Source organism: Canis lupus, chromosome 3 (genome assembly GCF_011100685.1).
Source record: "Canis lupus familiaris isolate Mischka breed German Shepherd chromosome 3, alternate assembly UU_Cfam_GSD_1.0, whole genome shotgun sequence".
Lineage (NCBI taxonomy): Eukaryota > Metazoa > Chordata > Mammalia > Carnivora > Canidae > Canis > Canis lupus.
In genome coordinates, this window is record NC_049224.1 from 34,449,692 (window position 1) to 34,476,609 (window position 26,918).

A 26,918-nucleotide genomic window follows, 5' to 3' on the forward strand; every position below is an offset into this window, starting at 1 on the left:
TATACCAGATAAGTTTGTCCCAACGTAAATTTATTTGCAGCAAATAAAGAGATCATGGGGAATAACTTCCAAAGCCATGAGTCCTCGAGCTAGGGTGAATGGGTTCTTTTTATTTAGAGTTAGGATGAATATTTAGATAGGACAGCCTTGTTTACACTAGCTAGACACTAAACTGACCTTTACTGCTTACCTGCTTGTACTTGCTGACCTTTATCTTACATTTTTCCTTAAGCTCTGCTTTCTGATTTATCTCTTCACTCGGGCAAATGAAACCCAACACTACCTCTCAGGTGATAGCGACTGCCCTGACAAGACCTCCTACTGGCCTAGACCATCCAGACCTTTTGAGCTAAATCCCTGACCTGTGCTTACGCAGATGGACCATGGAGTGACCTCTGGGATGACAATCACCTTTACCTCATTATAATACTAAAATCTCTGCCCTAAGAGGAGCCACAGACTCATTTACTAACATACAACACATGTCTAGGCATGTTTCTTTAAGGCACATGAGCAATTTTATGCCTCCTCTATGTATGATGACAAGGCTTCCTTATGTAAATATTCATCCTAACCCTCGACAAAAGAAACCCATTCATCCTCTCTCAGGGAGTCATGGCTTTGGAAGCCATTTCCTGTGATATCCTTAATTGCTACAAATAATGTTTTCTTTGTGTGACAGCTAACATGATGCGGTTTCCGTGACTTACCAAGAAGAGAACTCACATTGGTTCAGTTACATTGTCATCATATGTAGAGATGGCAAAAGGTAGTGCAGGTGACTTAAGAAAATATGCCTGTACATACATTGTATGTTATATAAATGAGGCTTATATCCCTCCTTGGGTGGAGACTTTAGTATTATAATGATTTAAAGATAATTGTTGATCATTCTAGAGATCACCTCATGGTCCATCTGTGCAGGTGCAAGTCAGGCAATATGTTCAAACTGATCTGGGTGGTCTAGACTGGCTAGAGTTCTTGTCAGGGCAGTCACTATCACTTGAGGGGTGATTTCAGTTATCTTCTGAAGAGATAATCTGAAGAGATAATTCCAGATTATCCATAAGATAATCTGGAAAGTAAGGAAAGGTCGGTGAGTATAAGCAGTAGGCAGTGAGGGTCAGGTCTTTAGGTCTAGCTAATGACACTATCATATCCCTTTTCCAAGCAGCAGGATAGGAAAGGAACTGAGAAAGGCATCCAGCTTCTCTTAAAGGAGGCTTCCTGGAAGAGAAGATAAGACTTCTACTTACATAAACCTAGACATAAGGCCATACCAGCTTCAAGTAAGGCTGGGAAATAGAACTCTTTCCATGCTTGTTGCTTGTTTCTAACTTAGAATGGGGAAATGGATATTGGGTGACACCCAGCAGCATGTGCCTCTCTGTGACAAAGAGGGCTGGGATAGAGTCGTGTGCTTCCATCGAAAAAGGAAGCTTCAGTTCTAATAAATACCTATGTTTTTGACCCCAGTGTTAGAATGCTGCAGGTCATAAAAATCTGATATTATCAAGTAACTTCAGGTAAACACATTTTTGGTAAGAGGATCCAGAAAATAAAGGAAGACCTTTAAACCACCACATCATTTATCATATTCATTTGCTGGGTAACTATTGATTAAATATAGGGAAAGTCTAGGGGAACCCAGAAGAGGCAATTATATCAGACTTCACAGGTAAGATATATTGTTTCTTCTATCTGCAATGTATGGAGAAGCATTACAAGAAAAGATAGGTATGGGGTTTAGGACATGCTACCTCAAAATATGTTTAGTGCTGTGACATAGTCAACATCTTAAGCTGAAGGAATTTAGGAAAGTGGCAGAATCAAGGAGGTCACTCTGACTCTGCCGCCTCAACCTTCTTTCCTGAAACAGGTCATAAATTTCCCATGTGAAAGTATCCTCCCTTTACCAAAAGGAGGGGAGACATTCTTATCACCACAGACAGGGAACAAGGGGGGCAGGAAATCTGTACAAACAAACCTCATTAAACTGTTATCTTTTTAGTTACCTTTTCACAATCTATTCCCCATACCACAAGTTCCTTTGTCTCATCAATTCTTCACAAATTTATGTTTCTTTGTCTAAAAGGTTTAAAAGCTTCCTTCTCTGGTCACATTCAGGTATTCATTCTCTTGTAAAGCCTCTCATATACATGCAAAAAATTCTGTAAAATTTGTAGGTGTTTCCCCTATTAACCCATCTTTGTTGGTAATTTTCATATCTAGTCAGAGACCCTAATAGAGTCAAGGATAACTTTTTTTCTCCCCTACAAAGGCAACAGCTATGCAAGTGCAGGAAAGGGCTATGGCATGACATCTGAAGCCTCTGCAGACATACAGTATTGGTACACTTGCATAGATACTGGTCTTTCACCTTCCACAATACAGGCCCTCTTGGATCTGTGACCTCTGTCACCAATTATACTATATCAGGCTCCTTGTTTCTTTGAATTCAACTTTTCACTGCTTCTGGTGAGAGTGCTGGTTCTGATCCAACTTGGCCAGGCTGTTCCAGGTATGTAACTCAGCTCATGGTAACTTTGAAGGAATATTCTTCACAAATTTCTACTTCCTCTCCTCCTGCTCTCTGAAACCCTTCCAAGCAGGATTAGTCCTCACCAATCCACCAAAACTGATCTAGTCAGATCAACATTACCTACATGGTGTTATACCCAGCAGGTCTGTATCCTACTTGATCTTTAGGCTGCACTTAGTCCACCTGACTCCATGCCCTCCAGTATCCAATATCCGCATAGGTGTTGTTGTTTCTCTAACTGCCTTTATATCTCTGCCAAATGTCACTTGACCTGAACTCTGCTCACCTTCTCTACCTTGGCACTCAGGGCCCTTTCTTCCATTGACAGCCCTTTATGACTGTTATCACCAGTGAGTATTATTTGTTTACTGTGTAGGTGAAGAAAGATTTTGCTCTGCTCTCTTAGGTTTAAAAGCTGGGTCTGTAAAATAAACTGACAATAGGCAGAATAACAGGATAAAAGGTATATTAAGTTATTAATTTTTAATATGTGCACAGGGCATCACAGAAAAAAAGTGAACATCCAATAAAGTGTTGAGATTAGAGAGCTTCTATACTGTCTTAATATGGGAAAGGGAAGTGGGATATATAGACCACTTAGAGGGGAGAGTCACTGGTTTTGGAGAAAGGTGAATGGGCCCTTAGAAGGGTAGATGGGAGGAATGATCATTTGTGACAACATTTGGGTATGGTGTCCACTTCTAGTCTCCTCTCTCTTGTGATGAGTCAATCTTCCCAAGTTAATGAAAATCCTGAGCAGTGTAGTGAGGAAGGGAATCTATAACTATTGGGTTCCTATTTGGTTATTTTTGGAAGACCTGTCTTTAGGCACAGAAGGATAGTTCTGAGAAAGCTTCTCCTTACATCTGCTGTTTTTCAAGTGCCTATAGCTCAAAATAGTCAATATATTCAAGCAGCATATTTGGGGTGGCATGTCCTGAACTCCTTCAACTCTCTTCCCTATCAGATTCTGTCTTTTCTGCTCAACGCTCTATCCCTGAATTTGCCAGCACCCAGCAAGTGTCTAAGACATATTTATTGGCTAGATGGAATCAGCTGGCTGCCACCAAGGAGACCATGGTTATGTCAGGCACTTCCAGGCTCCTGGATTCCCCTCTTCAGTACAACCATGGCATAGCAATTATCATTGTCAACTTGTTTCAGAGGCTGCTTTTTAGACACCTCACTAAATGTGATCATCTAAATGAGCATAATCCTTCCCAAGGAATCAATTTGGTAAGACATATGTGCACCAACCTCACTGAGGCAGCCATCATCATAATGTTTGAAATCCCTTTCCACAGATTATTTTAGAACACTGAACACATTTCATCAGCACAAATATCTAGACTTCTAAGAACAGAGACAGGAAAATGAGGTTTGAAATTATGCTGTTCAATCTGAATAATTTCTTTCTTTTTTTCTTTTTTTGTCTGAAACAATATATTAACACAAAATAATAAGATCAATCATTTTATATGTGCTGTATATATTAGATTAGCAGTTAATTACATGCAAAAATGTTGTAAATATAGGGAGCAACCTCAGATTCGAGAGATATTGAAAGATAAAAAAATCAACAAGTTCAAATAAGATTCATTGTCTTATATACATGATCTTTATCTCTATATTCTATCCTTATCTATCTCCAGTGCTGCACAATTTTTTAAACATTACATTAAAAAAAAAACCTGACTTTTTCTGTCGATAATAAAACTATTTAGGTCCATTTTAAATATCATCTATAAAATATCTTTAAAAAGCAATCTTATTAATAATGAAAAGTTCTCAAATTAGTCTGGAAGTCAAAATTAGGTTACTTTATCACTCTTGTTTTAAAAAATTAATAAAATGGTTTCAGAGGAGAATCTCTCATCACTTGTTCTTTCTCAAGTAAAATGAGATTTGTCCACTAGAGGAAATCCTGGTAAATCTATCAACCAGTTAATTCTCTCAGTAATTCCTCTTTGGGTTTCAGATCCTCGTACTATTTTTCCCTAGAGATGGACTGGAAAGGAGTTCTTGTGACATTTTGAATTACTAAAGCATCCTCACCTGTACAAACTGACAACACATCTGCAGATGGTCCATGAAGTATTATCGTGAACAATTTACATTTTGCTACACTAAAAGTAAATGTACAAAGTACTCAGGAAGATTTGGTATCTTTCATTTCTGTTACAGTAGGAGGATTATTTGCTTTTTAAACAATTAATTCTAAGTTTTAATTGAGTCTGTAATACATAATAACTCTATATGTAGACACTTTAAATGGCAATTACAATGTTAAAATGTACAAATAACAGGATATTTGATAAATGACCTGGTAGGTAGTTAGAATCTAATGTCCATATTTTTTTTAAGATTTTATTTGTTTATCTGAGAGGGAGAGACAGAGACGAGATAGTGACCAAGATAGCACAAGCAGGGAAGAGAGGTAGAAGCAGGCTTCCCGCAGAGCAGGGACCTTCCCCCTACCTCCCCGCCCCCAATGAGGGGCTTTATCCCAGGACCCTGAATCATGACCTGAGCTTAAGGCAGATGTTTAACCTACTGAGCCACCCAAGTGCCCCCTAATGTCCATATTTTACAGACAAGACAAAAGCCTGAGGAAGTCAGATGTCCAGCTATACCACATAAATAATTTATGTCAAAACTAGAATCACATTCAGTTCTATTGATACATATACTAACTTGGCTGCTCACTGAAGCAATATGCGAATTTGCACGTTCCCTCACATAGAAAGACCTTTTAGGTAAAAATAAATTTTACTTCAAAAGTAGGTAAATTTCTTTATATGAAATAATATGGCAGTGATATTTTTCCTGTCAAATCATGGGAAAATCTATCTTATGTTATTTATTATTTTAGCTAAAGGAAAGAAAAAATGAGATCTGTGCTGTAAATCATATTTAGATGGTAATATCAATCATAACTTTGTGAAAAATATTATAAATCTCTGGTCTATGCCATCAGTATGAATTGAATTTGAATATTTTCCAGTAAAAGTACTGGAAGTAACTATTTGGCATTTTTCTTTATTTCCAATCTACTCTTTGCTGTCTTATCTTTATTATGGATGTATTTATGTTAGAGTTTACTAAAAAAAAAAAACCTCATTATTTTCAAGTTAGATCATTCAAGTCCATTTATTCAGTGACTAAGATGATCAGTTAACAAACCATTTCCTTGACATTTCTATTTTTTGTTGAGAATTAATGAATTAATTCACTTATTCAACTTATATGTTCATTGTTTTATTAACTTATTTTACTCATCCTTTCAGTGTTTTTTTTTAATATTTTTATTGGAGTTCAATTTGCCAATACCTAGCATAACACCCAGTGCACATCCCGCCAAGTGCCCCCATCAGTGCCCATCACCCAGTCACCCCAACCCCCCGCCCACTTCCCATTCCATTAACCCTTGTTCATTTCCCAAGTTACTAGTCTCTCATGTTTTGTTGTCCTCACTGATATTTTCACTCATTTTCCCTCCTTTCCCTTTATTCCCTTTCACTAATTTTTATATTCCAAAAATGAATGAGACCACATAATGTTTGTCCTTTTCCGACTGACTTATTTCACTCAGCATAATACCCTCCAGTTCCATCCACGTCGAAACAAATGGTGGGTATTTGTCGTTTCTAATGGCTGAGGAATATTCCATTGTATACATAAACCACATCTTCCTTATCCATTCATCTTTTGGTGGACACCGAGGCTCCTTCCACAGTTTGGCTATTGTGAACATTGCTGCTATAAACATTGGGGTGCAGGTGTCCTGCCGTTTCACTGCATCTGTATCTTTGGGGTATTACCCAGCAGTGCAATTGCTAGGTCAGGGCAGATCTATTTTTAACTCTTTGAGGAACCTCCACACAGTTTTCCAGAGTGGCTGCACCAGGTCACATTCCCACCAAGGGTGCAAGAGGGTTCCCCATTCTCCACATCCCCTCCAACATTTGTAGTTTCCTGCCTTGTTAATTTTCCCCATTCTCATTGGTGTGAACTGGCATCTCATTGTGATTTTGATTTGTATTTCCCTGATGGCAAGTGATGTGGAGAATTTTCTCATGTGCTTGTTGGCCATGTCTATGTCTTCTTCTGTGAAATTTCTGTTCATGTCTTGCCCATTTCATGATTGGATTGTTTATTTCTTTGCTGTTGAGTTTAATAAGTTCTTTATAGATCTTGGATACTAGCCCTTTATCTGATACGTCATTTGCAATATCTTCTCCCATTCTGTAGGTTGTCTTTGAGTTTTGTTGACTGTTCTTTTGCTGAGCAGAAGCTTCTTATCTTGATGAGGTCCCAAAAATTCATTTTTGCTTTTGTTTTTCTTGCCTTCATGGATGTATCTTGCAAGAAGTTACTGTGGCCGAGTTCAAAAATGGTGTTGCCTGTGTTCTTCTCTAGGATTTTGATGGAATCTTGTCTCACATTTAGATCTTTCATCCATTTTGAGTTTATCTTTGTGTATGGTGTAAGGGAATGGTCTAGTTTCATTCTTCTACATGTGGATGTCCAATTATCCCAGCACCAATTATTGAAGAGACTGTCTTTTTTCCAGTGGATAGTCTTTCCTCCTTTATCGAATATTAGTTGACCATAAAGTTGAGGGTCCACTTCTGGATTCTCTATTCTGTTCCATTGATCTCTGTGTCTGTTTTGTGCCAGTACCAGACTGTCCTGATGACCACAGCTTTGTAGTACAACCTGAAATCTGGCATTGTGAAGCCCCCAGCTATGGTTTTCTTTTTTAATATTCCCCTGGCTATTTGGGTTTTTTTCTGATTCCACACAAATCTTAAGATGATTTGTTCCAACTCTCTGAAGAAAGTCCATGGTATTTTGATAGGGATTGCATTGAATGTGTAAATTGCCCTGGGTAACATTGACATTTTCACAATATTAATTCTTCCAGGGATCCCTGGGTGGCGCAGCGGTTTGGCGCCTGCCTTTGGCCCAGGGCGCGATCCTGGAGACCCGGGATCGAGTCCCACATCGGGCTCCCGGTGCATGGAGCCTGCTTCTCCCTCTGCCTGTGTCTCTGCCTCTCTCTCTCTCTCTGTAACTATCATAAATAAATAAAAAAAAAATTAAAAAAAAAAATTCTTCCAATCCATGAGCCTGGAATATTTTTCCATCTCTTTGTGTCTTCCTCAATTTCTTTCAGAAGTGTTCTGTTGTTTTTAGGGTATAGATCCTTTACCTGTTTGGTTAGGTTTATTCCTAGGTATCTTATGCTTTTGGATGCAATTGTAAATGGGATTGACTCCTTAATTTCTCTTTCTTCAGTCTCATTGTTAGTGTATAGAAATGCCACTGACTTCTGGACATTGATTTTGTGTTCTGCCACACTGCTGAATTGCTGTATGAGTTCTAGCAATCTTGAGGTGGAGTCTCTTGGGTTTTCTATGTATAGTATCATGTCATCTGCAAAGAGGGAGAGTCTGACTTCTTCTTTGCCAATTTGAATGCCTTTTACTTCTTTTTGTTGCCTGATTGCTGAGGCTAGGACTTCTAGTAGTATGTTGAATAGCAGTGGTGAGTGGACATCACTGTCTTGTTCCTGATCTTAGGGAAAAGACTCTTAGTGTTTCCCCATTGAGAATGATATTTGCTATGGGCTTTTCAAAGATGGCTAATAAGATGCTGAGGAATGTTCCCTGTATCCCTACACTCTGAAGAGTTTTGATCAGGAATGGATGCTGTATTTTGTCAAATGCTTTCTCTGCATCTATTGAAAGGATCATATGGTTCTTGTTTTTTCTCTTGTTGATATGATCAATCACATTGATTGTTTTACGAGTGTTGAACCAGCCTTGCATCCATCCGGGGATAAATCACACTTGGTCAGGGTGAATAATCTTCTTAATTCACTGTTGGATCCTATTGGTTTGTATCTTGTTGAGAATTTTTGCATCTGTGTTCATCAGGGATATTGGTCTATAATTCTCCTTTTTGGTGGGGTCTTTGTTTGGTTTTGGAATTAAGGTGATGCTGGCCTCATAGAAAGAATTTGGAAGTACTCCATCTCTTTCTATATTTCCAAACAACTTTAGTAGAATAGGTATGGTTTCTTCTTTAAACGTTTGATAGAATTCCCCCTGAGAAGCCATCTGGCCCTGGACTTTTGTGTCTTGGGAGGTTTTTGATGACTGCTTCAAATCCTCCCTGGTTATTGGTCTGTTCAGGTTTTCTATTTCTTCCTGTTCCAGTTTTGGGAGTTTGTGGTTTTCCAGTAATGCGTCCATTACTTCTAGATTGCCTAATTTATTGGCATATAGCTGCTCATAATAAGTTTTTAAAATTGTTTGCATTTCCTTGGTTTGTGGCGATCTCTCCTGTCTCATTCATGATTTTATTAATTAGAATCTTCTCTCTTTTATTTTTAATAAGGCTGGCTAATGGTTTATCTATCTTATTAATTCTTTCAAAGAACCAACTCCTGGCTTTTTAATCTGTTCCACAGTTCTTCTGGTCTCTATTTCATTGAATTCTGCTCGAATCTTTATTAACTCTATTCTTCTGCTAGGTGTAGGTTTTATTTGCTCTTTTTTTCTCCAGCTCCATTAGGTGCAAGGTTAGCTTTTGTATTTGAGTTCTTTCCAGTTTTTGGATGAATGCTTGTATTGTGATTTATTTCCCCCCTCAGGACTGCTTTTACTGTATCTCCAAGATTTTGAACGGTTGTATCTTCATTCTCATTAGTTTCCATGAATCTTTTTAATTCTTCCCTAATTTCATGGTTTACCCTTTCATCTTTTAGCAGGATGGTCCTTAACCTCTCCATGTTTGATATCCTTCCAAACTTCTCCTTCTGATTTAGTTCCAGTTTGAAAGCATTATGGTCTGAAAATATGCAGGGGACAATCCCAATCTTTTGGTATCGGTTAAGATCTGATTTGTGGTCCAGGATGTGGTCTATTCTGGAGAAAGTTCCATGTGCACTTGAGAAGAATGTGTATTCAGCTGCGTTTGGATGTAAAGTTCTGTAGATATCTGTGAAATCCATCTGGTCAAGTGTATCATTTAAAGCTCTTGTTTCTTTCAAGATGTTGTGCTTAGAAAATCTATCATTTGCAGAAAGCACCGTGTTGAAGTCTCCCAGTATAAGTGTATTATTATCAAAGTATGTCTTAACTTTGGTTACTAATTGATTGTTATACTTGGCAGCTCCCACATTCGGGGCATAAACATTCATGATTGTTAGGTTTCTTGTTTGATAGATCCTTTAAGTATGATATAGTGCCCTCTTCATCTCTCACTACAGTCTTTGGGATAAACTTTAATGTATCTGATATAAGGATTGCTACCCCTGCTTTCTTTTGAGGACTATTTGGATGGTAAATGGTTCTCCAACCTTTTATTTTCAGGCTGTAGGTGTCCTTATGTCTAAAATGAGTCTCTTATAAACAGCAAATAGATGGATCTTGCTTTTTTATCCAGTCTGAAACCCTGCACCTTTCAATGGGGTCATAAAGCCCATTCATGTTCAGAGTTATTGTTGAAAGATATGAATTTACTGTCATCATGATACCTATTCAGTTCCTGTTTTGGTGGATTGTTTCCTTGAACTTCTTCTTTCTTTTACAGGGTCCCCCTTAATATTTCTTGCAGAGCTGGCTTGGTGGTCACATATTCTTTCAGTTTCTGCCTATCTTGGAAGCTCTTTATCTCTCCTTCTATTCTGAATGAGAGTCTTGCTGGACAAAGTATTCTTGGCTGCAGGTTCTTCTCATTCAGGACCCTGAATATATTGTGCCAGCCCTTTCTCGCCTGCCAGGTCTCTGTGGAGAGGTGTTCTGTTATCCTAATACTTCTCCCCATAAAGGTTATGGATTTCTTGTCTTTTGGTGCTTTAAAGATCTTGTCTTTATCTTTGGAATTTGCAAGTTTCACTATTAAATGTTGAGGTTTTGAAGGTTTTTATTGATTTGGGGTGGGGGGGATCTCTCTATCTCCTGGATATGATTGCTTATTTCCCTTCCCAAGTTAGGGAAGTTCTCAGCACAAAAAAGTGATTTGTTCAAATATACTTTCTGGACCTCTGTCCCTTCAGCACCCTCGGGAACACCAATAAATGTAGATTTTTTTTCCCTCTGAGGTTGTCATTTATTTCCCTTAACCCATCCTCATGATCTTTTCATTGTTTTTCTCTTTTTTCCTCAGTTTCCTTCCTTGCCATCAACTTGTCTTCTATGTCACTCACTCATTCTTCTACCTCGTTAACCCTCATCATTAGGACCTCCAGTTCGGATTGCATCTCATTTAAATGATTTTTTTTTTTTTATTGGTGTTCAATTTACTAACATACAGAATAACACCCAGTGCCCGTCACCCATTCACTCCCACCCCCCGCCCTCCTCCCCTTCTACCACCCCTAGTTCGTTTCCCAGAGTTAGCAGTCTTTACGTTCTGTCTCCCTTTCTGATATTTCCCACACATTTCTTCTCCCTTCCCTTATTTTCCCTTTCACTATTATTTATATTCCCCAAATGAATGAGAACATATAATGTTTGTCCTTCTCCGACTGACTTACTTCACTCAGCATAATACCCTCCAGTTCCATCCACGTTGAAGCAAATGGTGGGTATTTGTCATTTCTAATGGCTGAGTAATATTCCATTGTATACATAAACCACATCTTCTTTATCTTCTTTATCCATTCATCTTTCGTTGAGGCTCCTTCCACAGTTTGGCTATCGTGGCCATTGCTGCTAGAAAATGATTTTTAATTTCAACCTGATTAGATCTAAATTCTGCAGTCATGAAGTCTCCTGAATCCTTTATGCTTTTTTCTTGAGCTACCAGTAGCTTTATAATTGTGCTTCTGAATTGGATTTCTGACTTTGAATTGTAATCAAATTTTGTAACTCTTTGGGAGAGAGGACTGCTTCTGATTACTTCTTTTGTGGTGAGTTTTTCCTTCTAGTCATTTTGCTCAATGCAGAGTGGTCACAAACAAGTTGTACTGGAAAAAGGAGAAAAAGAGAGGGGAAAAAAAGGGGGGGGAAGAAGGGGCGAACCCCTTAAAATCATTTAAGGGTTCTTTCCTCTTAGTGTGGGGCCCCTTATCCCCGCCTGCCTGCCTTCCAACTCCCTTCATCAGTTGTGAGACCTCAAAGGGTTTCTCAGGTGAAAAAGGTTTGGCCAGACATTACCTGTAGAAATTGGATCTACAGTAATATAGTATTATATATAAGGAACAAGAAGATATTCTTACAGGAGGTAAAGTAGGCTTTGGTAGCACAATGGCAATGGGTGACATGAGATAAGGATCTTGTGACAAGTGACTAGTTTTTTTGACAAAATAAGGAGACAGAAGTTTAAGTAAAATTGTCTTTGGAAGATAATCTCTAATTGATCTCTGATCTCCAACTGAAAATTTTTCCATAAATGCAAAATATTTCCATTTTAATCCAGAGCATTATCTAAAATCTAGACCAAAAAAAAAAAAAAAAAAACAAGTCAAACAGCAAGTACTTAGTAAACTAACATATGACAATAATTTACATTTCATTATATTGCCCTGGAACACCAGCAGGATCCTTGTGAATCTGAACCAGCTGAATCTTCAAAGGGTTTAGGTATAAGTGCATTTATCATTTTAATTTTTTGCTTACCAATGTTTCCTTTATACTCTTATTGATCAGTTAATTCCTTGTTAACAGGAACATCACATTAAGCATATCTCAATTCTTTATTTATTCATGAGTGACACAGAGGGAGGGCGAGAGAGAGAGAGAGGCAGAAGCAGGCTCCATGAAGGAAACCTGATGTGGGACTCGATCCCGGAACTCCAGGATCATGCCCTGAGCCAAAGGCAGACGCTAAACCGCTGAGCCACCCAGGTGTCCCCATATCTCAATTCTTAAGTTATGAATAATAATTTACCATGCCTTACTTATTCATAAAAGAATACTATGAATGAAATTTTCAAGTTTGTCTATGAGATATTTGTATCTTTTTTTTTTTTTTTTTTTTTTTTTTAATTCATGAGAGACACACACAGAGAGAGGCAGAGACACAGGCAGAGGGCGGAGCAGGCTCCAGGACTGCGAGATCATGCCCTGAGCCAAAGGCTGAAGCTTAACCACTGAGTCACCCAAGCATCCTTATGAGATATTTTTAGATCTCTTTTTCCTTACACTTGAGGAAGGAAAATATATGGAATAATCAATGACTACAGAAGCCAGAGGTATAAATAACAACAGCTGATAAGGAGTCTTCCCCAATAAGTTTCGAAAATGAAGTCTCACAGCTGTTGGCTGCCATTTTTAATGAGCTTGCAGATTATTACTGGCAAAAGGGAACAATTTAAAAATAGTTGTTAGAGCTGTTGAGTTATGGAAAATAAAACCTGAATTGTGTTGAATAAGATCATTTTCTTCATGTGTCTGAGGAGAACCAGAGGTTAGCATTAACCTAGGATCTAAGGACCTAAGTAAGCAAGAAAGCAGAGGCTGACCTAGAGACTTCAGTGATGAGGCTGAAGGGGAGCAGAATATTCCACTGTAAAATATGCCTCTGGCATAAGGATTATTTAGTGGTGATTATTTTGAGAAATAACAGAGGTGGGACAAGCTTTGAAAACTGAGAAATTACTCTTTTGTTAGGAAGTTTACATTTATAAAGATAAGTCAGTCGGAGAAGGACAAACATATGGTCTCATTCATTTGGGGAATATAAAAAATAAGGAAAGGGAATAAAGGAGAAAGGAGAGAAAATGAGTGGGAAATATCAGAAAGGGAGACAGAACATGAGAGACTCCTAACTCTGGGAAACGAACCAGGGGTGGTGGAAGGGGAGGTGGGCGGGGGGTGGGGGTGACTGGGTGACAGGCACGGAGGGGGGCACTTGATGGGATGAGCACTGGGTGTTATTGTATATGTTGGCAAATTGAATACCAATAAAAAATTAATTTATAAAAAAAAATCTCCATTTGTAAGGGTGTCTGCCTCTCTCTACTAAGAAGAGGAAGATGACTCAGTGGAGCAGGCTTGGATTTAAATCTTCATAACAAACTTTATCCTTGTTTATCTTGCTCTTCCTCATCTGCTTCTCATAACTGGTCTCCTCCTACTTTTCTTTCTTTCACTTGCAGCTTTAACCACCTCAGGGAGTGCCCTGAGGGAGGGATACCTTCTTACTTTTGAACAGAGAGGGTTCTGGCTCCCTACTTGGCTCTGCTGACACTGCCTGGCTGGGAAGGGCCCCTGGTTCGTGTCCTCCACCTGTCCTTCAATGACAGGATGGAGAAAGGAATGAGGCCCTTACTAGTGCTGAAGTCACAACTTTCCTCTGCGCTTTCTTGGACTCATGCAGGGAGGGAGGGACAGTGGGGCTCCTTGGAGCCACCAGGTAAGGATGGAAGTCCAGATTCCCTACTCAGCGTTTTCTAACATAATCCTGGCAGGAGATGATGGTCATTACATCTAAGTGAGGTGGAAATACAGGCTTTCCCTTGAGCCTTTCATTTTGGGGAGAGAGGAAAGGCTGTAACTTTTTTCAATGGGTATTTTCTGAAAGTTTACTTTTTTTTTTTTTTTTTCTTTTTTTCTTTTTTTTTTTTTAGGCTGCTTCTTTCCTGGTCTTTTAGCTAGGGAGAGCAGACTTTTCTTGAAGTATTTCTTATTATCTTGCCCATTGATTTTCCAGTTTGTCTGCTTCTCTAGTACACTTTCTGGTATATATAAGGAAAAAAGAAAACAGTACATTAATTGCAGTGTGGGTCCTTGAGTCTCAAAACCTCATATGGACTTTCTTTTCCCCACCTTTCAGAATCGCCTTATGTTTATACCGTATATGATGTCCAGGCATTTAAGCTACATTTCATGGAGTGTTTCAATGTCCATCTAGTCCTATTTCTCTTCTATCTTAAGAATTTCTGTTAGCACCTTTTTTTTTAGAGCAGGTCTTCTGATTATGAATGCTCTTAGTTTCCCTTTATCTGAGTATGTCTCTTTCCTGAAGGATATTTTCACTGATTGTAGGATTCTGAGTTAATTTCTTTCTCTTCAGTGCTTTATGAATATTGTAAGGCTTCCTTTCGGTCTCTATAATTTCTGATGAGAATTCCATAGTTATTTGTTATTACTCTGTAGATAACACATTATTTTTTCTGTGGCTGCTTACACAACTTTTCTATTCTTTTAAGATTGCAGCAGTTTATTTATGATGTACCTGGGTGTGGATTTCCCTGGTTTTATTTTCATTGGAATTCACTTTGCCTCTTGAATCTGTAGTTTCATGCTTTTGCCCATCTTGGAAAGTTTTTATCGTTATTTCTTCAAAAAATTTTTTTGTGGCCTGTACTCCTTCTTTTCTCTTTCTGGGACCCTGAAGACATGAACATTGTATCTTTTATTATTATTTCACATGTCTCTAAGACTCTTCATTTTTTCACCAATCTTTTTTTCTCTCTGTTGTAGAGATTGCATAATTTTTCCAATTCCTTTGTCATCACATTGTTAACATATTTTAATTGTTTTTTTCCCAACTTGTAGAAGCCACTTTTAGGCAACCAACTTAAGCAATGGAAGCCTGAGAAAGGCAGTAGGGTCCACCTGCTGAATACAAATGGGCACATTAGGCAACCTATCTCAAAATATCCATAAGCCCCAGCTGATCAATGGGTTACTTAAACCAGGAAACAGGTACCCAAAGAGGAAAATGCCGTGTGATCCCATATCTCCGCACCTTCCCCCTTAACTACATCCCCCACCACTGCTTCCTTGTACAATCTCTCCCTTGCTGTTCTGCACACTGCTCCCTACCATTGTATTCTATAAACTTCTATCTCCTTTGTTCTGCTTGGGTGAATTCTTCCACTTGCTGGCTTCCACCCATTTGGGTCACCCCACATTTGGTGGCCTATATGGGGAGCTGTTGCTGGCTGGGATTCTCCCTGAATTCTCTGGGAATTTCTTGAGACTTTCCCTGAGTGGACCCACTCTAGTACTCTGTACTCTTTGGGGAACTGATGATGTCTACCTGAGGTTACTCCTTGGTGAGGATAGGAAACCCCAGGGGGAACTAGCCTGATAGCTTCCCCCTGAAAGAGTAAGGGATTTCCCCTTTTGCCCTCTGGAAGGATCCTTCCTTCCTTCTCCTTTCTCTTCAGCCTTTTAGCCGCCGAACCATAGTACTCTTCCGAACTGAAGATTTCAGGCCAGGGAAGCTCCTTGGTGTGGTCTAAAGGTCTGAGAGCAAACTGTTTGGACTGGTCAGTGCCAATGAGGGTGAAGGACCCCTTTTCCTCTATTCTTTCACTCTCTCCTCCCAGGGGTTTGCTCACAACGTGCAGTATAGTTAGCAGCGGAGGCTCACCCAGGAGATTTGCATACTTTAAAGTCTCAGTTGGAACCCTTTCTTGACACTAGTTGACTCCCAGCCACCTTACTTCTTTTCACCTCTTCCCCCTATTTCTTTGTTTCTATAGGTCTGGATACCACCTTGATCTATGGACATATATGTTCTTATGTATCTGAGCATCTGAGTGGTGTGTCCTCCCTCTCTTCTCTGACTCAATTTGGCCACAGAGTGTCTGGCTTTTCCTGTTGCAGGGGATGCCCCAACAAGAAATGCCATAGCTATTTGCCATGACCCTCTTCTTGGTGGGACACCCCAGTAGAGTCAGTCACCCTGTGTAAGAGCCATTCCTTCTTCAGGTCAGTGGGATGTACTGACTGAAATCATAATCACAAGTGGGAGCTCCATTCTCTTTAGCAGGACAACCGTTTGGGAATCAGCAGCTGGTCTTTCCCACTGTGGGAAAAACTCCCTCTATTCCTCTGGACTCACACTTGGGTTGGATTCTTAAAAAATCAGAATTCCTCAAAATGATCAGAGGTCTCATATGTACAAGTCTTCATGGAGTTGTTCCCAAAGCTCCGATCTCCACAAAAACTGTAGAAAATGTCTTGCTTAGTTTCATGGTCATCTGACCCTTAGGATAGCTATCAAACCTGAAACTTTCAAGTTTTGCTAAGTTAAATGACTATGATTAGTTGAATTGAATTCATTGGCTATCATTTGTTTGTTTGCTTGTTTTTTCCAAGCAAGATAAAACATTGAAACAAATTTCTAAACATAAGGTTTATCTGCTTTTGGCTTCTTATTGAAAAGAAACTAAAGATACTTGGGTCTGTTGGAAAACATAATTTGTGCTTAATCAATTCTTACATTTGTCATTTAAAGAATTCTAGTGTAATAGGACAGTTCACAACTGTTTACTACTGAGTTTTCACTGGAGACTAAAGTTTCTAAGGGTTAAAATTCTGCTAGATGTAATTGAGACTGATAGAAATAAGGGAAGCAAGTTTGTATGTAGGAAAGTAAGACATATATGAGAAAGATATAAGGAATGGGAATACATTTTGTTGAGGTAAAAGAAAGTAATTTTGTCCTAAAATGAGACAATTATTTGTACAGAAAAGGCTCCAGACAAAATCTGAATGTGAAAGAAAGTTGCAGAAGGCTTGTGAAGGGAAATCTTTGGAAAAAAATTATGTGTGGTCAAGATCAACTAAGACTGAGATGAATGGCTTTTAAAAGTACACTGACAGGAGATTTATTCTCTGTTAAAAAGAAAAGTTTTCTTGGATCCTTGGTCTGTTCTGATGTAAACAAAGTTTTTTTTTTTCTCTTTTGTTTGCCCAGAAAAACTAAAGTTCCTACTGTTTCACCAGGTCTCAGATAATCCATAATCCTATGTAAGCATGTGCTTTATAATGTTCTGAGGTTTTATACAAGTTTATCTGAAAGCTAAATTGTAAATGAAGCTTTTTGACTAATTAGGACTTTTTATTTGGTATGTTAAGTTACTCTGAAGCACTGTGTAACAAATAATGTTATGCTTTAGGTTATGTTGTTTGGGTAAATGCTATAACTATTCTGGAGATTATTTGCAATTTCTAAAGTCTTAATATGTTTTGGCATAAGGCCATTACTTGATATTCTTTCTGATAACTGAAGTATTATATGTCACAAAAATAACTGGATTTCCTTGTCAGCCATATTATAATGCACTCTCATATCAGGTTTTTAACCACATCATTTTTGAGTCTTTTGTCATTTAGTTACTGTTCTTATCTCTTGCAAAATGTGTTTCGTCTTTAAGGAGATTCATTAAAAAAAAAGACTTTTGACAAACACAGGTTTGTGTGTTTTTTAAAAAAGATTTTATTTACTTATTTGAGAAAGAGAGAGAGTGAGTGAGAGAGAAAGCATGAGCAAGGTGAAGGGCAGAGGGAGAAGCACACTTCCCACTGAGCAGGGAACTTGATGGCAGGGCTCCACCCCGGGACCCCGGGATCATGATCTGAGCCAAAGGCAGACACTTAACCAACTGAGCCATCCAGGTGCCCCAAGCACAGATTTCTGATACCTTTAAAATCATAAAGCTAAAAAGGGCCAGAATTTCCAGAGCTAACTAAAAAAAAAAAAAAAAAAAAAAAAAAAAAAAAAACTGCATTCAAACCGAACGAGAATTAGTAACATGGGACTAAATTAATTGAGGAAGATGATTAGTTTTTATGACTCTTGCTTGAAACATTGCTGTTTCTCCAATGTTTGCTTTCCCAGATTAAGAAAAATTTCTCTCGGGGATTCCTGGGTGGCTCAGCAGTTTAGTGCCTGCCTTTGGCCCAGGGCGTGATTCTGGAGTCCCAGGATCGAGTCCCACATCAGGCTCCCTGCATGGAGCCTGCTTCTCCCTCTGCCTGTTTCTCTGTCTCTCTTTCTCTCTGTCTCTCATGAATAAATAAATAAAATCTTTTTTAAAAAAAGAAAATTTTCTTTTAAGATATCCATGATACACAGAAATATGATAAAGTATTCTATTGTGCACAAATTGAAGCATTTTTTTTCTAGCTACCTGAACCCTCCAGAATTCAGAAAAGTCTCAATATTCTTACTCTTATGGTAATTATGATTATTTGCATAAGTTCAATAAGAATTTGTCCTTCTTATAACAGGGCACCATTGGAAACACTGAGATTTTACCAAGGCTTTGATTGGTATGTCGTATCCGGGAGAGATATGCATAGACTCAGATATGAACAGAAAGCTTTAAGGAACTAAAGTTGACTTTATGAAGCCAATGGAGCCCCTTGGAAATATTGGCTTGATACCTTGCTTGCTTACAGAGTTCCCAGCAGCCTCATCAGGTGAGTAAAAGATGTCACTTCCTGGCAGGTACAGGAACCTCAGGAGTGGTGGGCAGGGGTGTGGGGGTAGGGGTAGGGGTAGGTGGTGGCTTTAGAAGAGGAATACACCCAAATCTGTAAACATTGAAGCATGTCTGATGGCAAGTATTTGGCTTGGCTTCTAACTTTGAGAGTCCATTAAAAGTTCAATTTAGAGATTTTATAAAAAATTCAGCAAAGCAGATTTTAAGGGATCTATATGATCAATCACTATTCTTGCTGAGCTTATGTAACTGTTAGGCCAAGTTTGCTAAAATTAGACAAAAATTAGGATGATTATAGACAGAAAATATATCTCAACATCTTTGTAGATATTAGGTTTTTAATACTATTTATCATAAACTAGACAAGTTTCTGAATTTTTTGGTTTTCTTATATTTATAGCAATGGCTTTCCAGACTAAGGTTTCCAATCTTCTTCCATTCTCTTAACTTTAAGATATCTAAAACTAAAACTTTTCCTCTAAATCCCTGAAAACTGATGCTGGACAACTTGAGGTCAGCTTCAGAGAAACTGCTACAAAACTCATATATAGACAATCTTTGTGTTTGTGGCTCTAAGGGTCATTCAAAAGGATCACCAGAGACATTTGAATTACAAACCAAAAAACCCATTTGATTCCTGCTGCCTGTTCCCAATCCATCTGAGGATGCTTTAAGCCTGACATCTAAAAATCTTCTCACTGGCAGTACTCAAGACTCAAGACACTGGATTTGTTATTTGCTCCAATCATTAACTTACATTTTTCTTTTGTTTCCAAAAAGGTTCCTCTTATTGACTATGTGATTGCTTGCTAAACAAAACAGAATGTATGATGGCAAACACCACCTGCCACACAATTAAGGCCTTAAATGACTCTCAAAATGGCATTACATTATTAGATACTGAAATAACTCAAATGCATAAACCAGTCTTACAAAACAGAATGGAATTAGATGTCTTGACAGCAGCACAGGGAGAAACATGTGCCATTATTAAAACAGAATGTTGCATATATATTCTGGTTTACTACAAAAATGTAACAGGATATTGCTAACAGATATAAATGAATTGGTGCTTTAAACTATCTTTCTCCTGTAGTGATTGGCTAAACTCCTAGTCTGGGGGAAAATATTGATCAACTATCAAAGGCTTTTTATTGGGCTTTTCCCCCCACAATAATATGAACGTTATTTTGTGTCTTTTCCAGTGTCTCCTTGCCTGGTGTCAAGACTCCCTCCCTGCCATAACTTCAAACTGAGAGATAATCTTCTCTGCTCAAAGAAACTCCTATATGTTATCAACTCTAGACACAGCTGCCTCAGCCTTCCATAACTCCTATTAAAATCCCAACTCACCAAAGTTGACTCAAGACAGGGATATGTCTATGCCATTCATTCAGCATGAAGCAGCTACTAAAGATGAGACCTCCACTCAAATGCCAAAGATGTGTCATTGTTGATCAGTCAGAGAGGAATGTAGAGACCACTTTTAGGCAAACAATTTGACAATGGAAACTTGAGTAAGGTAGAAGGGTCCACAGTAACCCCCAACTCCCTGGCTGGATACAAATAGGACCTTTAGGCAATTCACCTGAAAATATCCATAAGCCCTCACTGACTAATGGTTTACTTACACTAGGACACAGGTACCAAAAATGGAAAATTCCATTTGTTCCCCTATCTCCTCACCTCTTTAACTATAGTGCCCCACCACTGCCTTGTGGCAGAGAATCTCTGCTTTGCTGTCCTGCCCACTGCTCCTTTGCATTTTATTCAATAAATTTCTCTTTTCTTCTGCCTGAGTGAATTCTTTCACTACCCACACTGCCAGTCTCCACTCAATTATATCACCACATATTTGGTGGCTCCCATACAATCAGACACCCCCCGCCCCATATCTGAGTTGAAATTTTCATGCTCTTTGTCAAATGACTTCTGTTTGTATCCTGGACCTTTAGAGATTTAAACAATGAAATGCTGGGTCATTTTTTTAATTAATTTTTTGATTGGAGTTCAATTTGCCAATGTATAGCATAACACCCAGTGCTCATCCCAACAAGTGCCCCCCTCAGGGTCGGTCACCCAGTCCCCCCCACCCCCCGCCCACCTCCCCTTCCACCAACCCTTGTTCGTTTCCCAGAGTTAGGAGTCTCTCATGTTCTGTATCCCTTTCTGATATTTCCCACTGATTTTTTCTCCTTTCCCTTTATTCCCTTTCCCTATTTTTTATACTCCCCAAATGAATGAGATGATATAATGTTTGTCCTTCTCTGATTGACTTATTTCACTCAGCATAATACCCTCCGGTTCCATCTACCTCAAAGCAAATGGTGGGTACTTGTCGTTTCTAATGGCTGAGTAATATTCCATTGTATACATAAACCACATCTTCTTTATCCATTCATCTTTCGATGGACACCGAGGCTCCTTGCACAGTTTGGCTATTGTGGACATTGCTGCTAGAAACATTGGGGTGCAGGTGTCCCAGTGTTTCACTGCATCTATACCTTTGAGGTAAATCCTCAGCAGTGCAATTGCTGGGTCATAGGGCAGGTCTATTTTTAACTCTTTGAGGAACCTCCACACAGTTTTCCAGAGTGGCTGCACCAGTTCACATTCCCACCAACAGTGTAGGAGGGTTCCCTTTTCTCCGCATCCTCTCCAACATTTGTGGCTTCCTGCCTTGCTAATTTTCCCCATTCTCACTGATGTGAGGTGGTATCTCATTGTGGTTTTGATTTGTATTTCCCCGATGGCAAATGATGCGGAGCATTTTCTCATGTGCTAGTTGGCCATGTCTATGTCTTCTTTGGTGATATTTCTGTTCATGTGTTTTGCCCATTTCATGATTGGATTGTTTGTTTCTTTGGTGTTGAGTTTAATAAGTTCTTTATAGATCTTGGTTACTAACCCTTTATCTGATACGTCATTGGCAAATATCTTCTCCTATTCTGTAGGATGACTATTGGTTTTGTTGACTGTTTCTTTTGCTGTGCAAAAGCTCCTTATCTCGATGAAGTCCCAATAGTTCATTTTTGCTTTTGTTTCTCTTGCCTTCATGGATGTATCTTGCAAGAAGTTACTGTGGCCAAGTTCAAAAAGGTTGTTGCCTGTGTTCTCCTCTAGGATTTTCATGGATTCCTGTCTCACATTTAGATCTTTCATCCATTTTGAGTTTATCTTTGTGTATGGTGTAAGACAAGGTCTAGTTTCATTCTTCTGCATGTGGATGTCCAATCATCCCAGCACCATTTATCGAAGAGACTGTCTTTTTTCCAGTGCATAGTCTTTCCTGCTTTGTCGAATAGTAGTTGACCATAAAGCTGAGGGTCTACTTCTGGATTCTCTATTCTGTTCCATTGATCTCTGTGTCTGTTTTTGTGCCAGTACCACACTGTCCTGATGACCACAGCTTTGTAGAACAACCTGAAATCTGGCATTGTAATGCCCCCAGCTATGGTTTTCTTTTTCAATATTCCCCTGGCTATTCGGGGTCTTTTCTGATTCCACACAAATATTAAGATGATTTGTACCAACTCTCTGAAGAAAGTCCATGGGATTTTGATAGGAATTGCATTGAATATGTAAATTTCCCTGGGTAACATTGACATTTTCACAATATTAATTCTTCTAATCAATGAGCATGGAATATTTTTCCATCGCTTTGTGTCTTCCTCAATTTCTTTCAGAAGTATTCTGCAGTTTTTAAGGTATAGATACTTAACCGCTTTGGTTAGGCTTCTTCCTAGGTGTCTTATGCTTTTGGGTGCAATTGTAAATGGGATTGACTCCTAATTTCGCTTTCTTCAATCTCATTGTTAGAGTATAGAAATGCCATTGACTTCTGGGCATTGATTTTGTGTCCTGCCACATTGCAAACTGCTGTATGGGTCTGGGCATTGATTTTGTGTCCTGCCACATTGCAAACTGCTGTATGGGTTCTAGCAATCTTGGGGTGGAGGCTTTTGGATTTTCTATGTATGGTATTATTTCATCTGCGAAGAGGGAGAGTTTGACTCCTTCTTTGCCAATTTGAATGCCTTTTACTTCTTTTTGTTGCCTGATTGCAGAAACTAGGGCTTTTAGTACTATGCTGAATAGCAGTGGTGAGAGTGGACATCCCTGTCTTGTTCCTGATCTTAGGGGAAAGCCTCCCAGCGTTTCCCCATTGAGAATGATATTTTCTGAGGGCTTTTCATAGATGGCTAATAAGATGCTGAGGAATGTTCCCCGTATCCCTACACTCTGAAGAGTTTTGATCAGGAATGGATGCTGTATTTTGTCAAATGCTTTCTCTGCATCTATTGAGAGGATCATAGCGGGGATAAATCCCACTTGGTCATGGTGAATAATCTTCTTAATGTATTGTTGGATCCTATTGGCTAGTATCTTGTTGAGAATTTTTGCATCCATGTTCATCAGGGATATTGGTCTATAATTCTCCTTTTTGGTGGGGTCTTTGTTTGATTTTGGAATTAAGGTGATGCTGGCCTCATAGAACTAGTTTGGAAGTACTCCATCTGTTTCTATCTTTCTGAAGAGCTTTAGTAGAATAGGTATGGTTTCTTCTTTAAACGTTTGACAGAATTCCCCTGGGAAGCTATCTGGCCCTGGACTTTTATATCTTGGGAGGTTTTTGATGACTGCTTTAATTTTCTCCCTGGTTTTGGCCTATTCAGGGTTTCTATTTCTTCCTGTTCCAGTTTTGCTAGTTTGTGGTTTTCCAGAAATGTGTCCACTTCTTCTAGATTACCTAATTTATTGGCATATAGCTGTTCATAATAAGTTTTTAAAATCGTTTGTATATCCTTCGTGTTGGTGGTGATCTCTCCCTTCTCATTCATGATTTTATTAATTTGAGTCTTTTCTCTCTTATTTTTAATAAGGCTGGCTAATGGTTTATCTATCTTATTAATTCTTGCAAAGAACCAGCTCCAGGTTATTTTGATCTGTTCCACAGTTCTTCTGGTCTCTATTTCTTTGAGTTCTGCTCGAATCTTTATTAACTCTCTTCTTCTGCTAGGTGTAGGTTTTATTTGCTGTTTTTTCTCCAGCTCCAATAGGTGCAAGGTTAGGTTTTGTATTTGAGTTCTTTCCAGTTTTTGGATGAATGCTTGTATTGTGATGTATTTCCCCCTCAGGACTGTTTTTGCTGTATCCCAAAGATTTTGAACAGTTGTATCTTCATTCTCATTAGTTTCCATGAATCTTTTTTCTTCTCTAATTTCCTGGTTGACCTTTTCATATTCAGGATGGTCCTTATCCTCCACGTGTTTGAAATCCAACCAAACTTCTTCTTGTGATTTAGTTCTAATTTCAAACATTGTGGTCTGAAAATATGCAGGGGACGATCCCAATATTTTGTTATCAGTTAAGACCTGATTTGTGACCCAGTATGTGGTCTATTCTGGAGAAAGTTCCATGTGCACTTGAGAAGAATGTGTATTCAGTTGTGTTTGGTTGTAAAGTTCTGTAAATATCTGTGAAATCCACCTGGTCCAGTGTATCATTTAAAGCTCTTGTTTCTTTGGAGATGTTGTGCTTAGAAGACCTGTTGATTGTAGATAGTGCTAGATTGAAGTCACCAAGTAAAAGTGTATTATTATCTATGTCTTAACTTTGGTTATTAATTGATTGATACACTATTGGCTAGTATCTTGTTGAGAATTTTTGCATCCATGTTCATCAGGGATATTGGTCTATAATTCTCCTTTTTGGTGGGGTCTTTGTTTGATTTTGGAATTAAGGTGATGCTGGCCTCATAGAACGAGTTTCTTTGGGGCATAAATATTGATGATTGTTAAGTCCTCTTGTTGGATAGATCCTTTAAGTATGATTTAGTGTCCCTCTTCATCTTTTACTACAGTCTTCGGAATAAACTTTAGTTTAACTGATATAAGGATGGCTACTCCTGCTTTCTTTTAAGGACCATTTGAATGGTAAATGGTTCCAACCTTTTATTTTCAGGCTAAAGGTGTCCTTATGTCTAAAATGAGTCTCTTGTAGACAGCAAATAGATGGGTCTTGCTTTTTTTTTTTCCAGTCTGAAACCCTGCGCCTTTCGATGGGGTCATTAAGTCCATTCACGTTCAGAGTTCCTATTGAAAAATGTGAATTGAGTGTCATCATGATACCTATTCAGTCCCTGTTTTTGTGGATTGTTCCCTTGGACTTCCTCTTTCTTTTACAGAGTCTCTCTTAATATTTCTTGGAGAACTGGTTTGGTGGTCACATATTACTTCAGTTTCTGCCTATCTTGGAAGCTCTTTATCTCTCCTATTCTGAATGAGAGCGTTGCTGGATAAAGTATGCTTGGCTGCATGTTCTTCTCATTTAGGACCCTGAATATATCCTGCCAGCCCTTTCTGGCCTGCCAGGTCTCTGTGGAGAGGTCTGCTGTTAATCTAATATTTCTCCCCATATAAGTTAGGGGAGAAGTTCTTTTCTCTTGCTGCTTTAAGGATTTTTCTCTTTATCTTTGGGATTTGCAAGCTTCACTATTAAATGCCGAGGTGTTGAGCAGTTTTTATTGATTTGTGGGGGAGGGATCTCTCTATTTCCTGGATCTGAATGCCTGTTTCCCTTCCCAGATTAGGAAAGTTTTCTGCTATGATTTGTTCGAATACATACTGTGGACCTCTGTCCTTTTCAGTGCCCTCGGTAACCCCAATTAAAGGTAGATTTTTCTTTCTGAGGCTGTCATTTATTTCCCTTAACCTATCTTCATGATCTTTTAATTGTTTTTCTCTTTTTTCCTCAGTTTCCCTCTTTGTCATCAACCTGTCTTCTATGTCACTCACTCGTTTGTCTACCTCATTAACCCTCGTCGTTAGGACCCCAGTTTGGATTGCATCTCATTTAATTGATTTTTAATTTTGGCCCGATTAGATCTAAATTCTGCAGTCATGAAGCCTCTTGAATCCTTTATGCTTTTTTCTAAAGCCACCTGTGGCTTTATAATTGTGCTTCTGAATTGACTTTCTGGCATTGAATTGTAATCCAAATTTTGTAACTCTGTGGGAGAGAGGATTGTTTCTGAGTCTTTCTTTTAAGGTAAGTTTTTCCTTCTAGTCATTTTGCTTATTGCAGAGTGGCCAAAAACAAGTCGTACTGGGAAAAGGAGAAAAAGAAGAGAAAAAAGAAAAGAAAAAGAAAAAGAAAGAAGAAAAAGAAGAAAAAGAAGAGAAAAAAAGAGGTGGCGGAAGCAAACAGAAAACAAAAAAGAAGGGGGAGTATCCTGTGATTCTATATACTGTAAATCCCTCGACTTCCTCTAGAACTTTACAGTGCTCTTTGGTCAATAACTTGTTTTTCCCCTGTCCTTCTAGCTGGTCTTCTGGGGGAGAGGCCTGCTGTGTTGATTTTCAGTTGGGAGCACCTGGGGGAGGTGCTCAGCCTCATGCCTGGTGCAGGGCTCAGTGAAAGTTGTTTATCCTGTTTATCCTGTGAGGCCAGTGTGAAGCTCAGTGGGAGATGTTTATCCTGTGAGGCTCCAGGATGAAGGACAGCAGTGGCAGCGACCAGCTCTCCAGCCCAGGAGTCAGCTCCTACAGTAACTACCACATCTCCAAGTCTGCAGGAGCCTGGATGCTCCGGGGGCAGGGGCCGCTGATCTGCACAGCTTGGGCAGCCGGCGGCAGGAGCATCCTTGCTGTCCTGTGTCCTCCCGGCCTCTGCCTATCCTGGAGGGAGTGCCGGATCCTGGACAGTGTCCTTCGGCGCCCTGGGTTCCAGGGCCTGCGCTGCTGGAATCGCGCTCCCCGAGCCCTGCAGCCTCCTCCGCGGAGCCACCGCCCGAGCCCCTCTGAGCTGCTCCCGGGCCCAGCCGGGTGGGTGCTGCAGCCCTTTAGGGAGCTCGGCCAACGTGTGTGGCGCTCTCCCCCGGGGCGCAGGTGTCTGTTAATGCCCCTGGGAGCCTGAGGGCATCCCTGTCCCTCCTGGGATCCTGCCGGAGCTCCCTGGGAGCACCTTTCCGTCCGGGAAGATTGGTGAAGCTCCTGCGTCTCCGGGCCTGGGCTTTCCTGTCCTGGGGACACTCGCCCTGCAGCCTTAGCCCGGCTCCTTGAAGGGCCCCTCCCCCTTGGATGATTTTTCTTTCTTTATATCCCCCCCCCCCCCCCCCGCCCCGTCTTCCTACCTTGATAGAAGCGGGAACTCTTCTCACTGTAGCATTCCAGC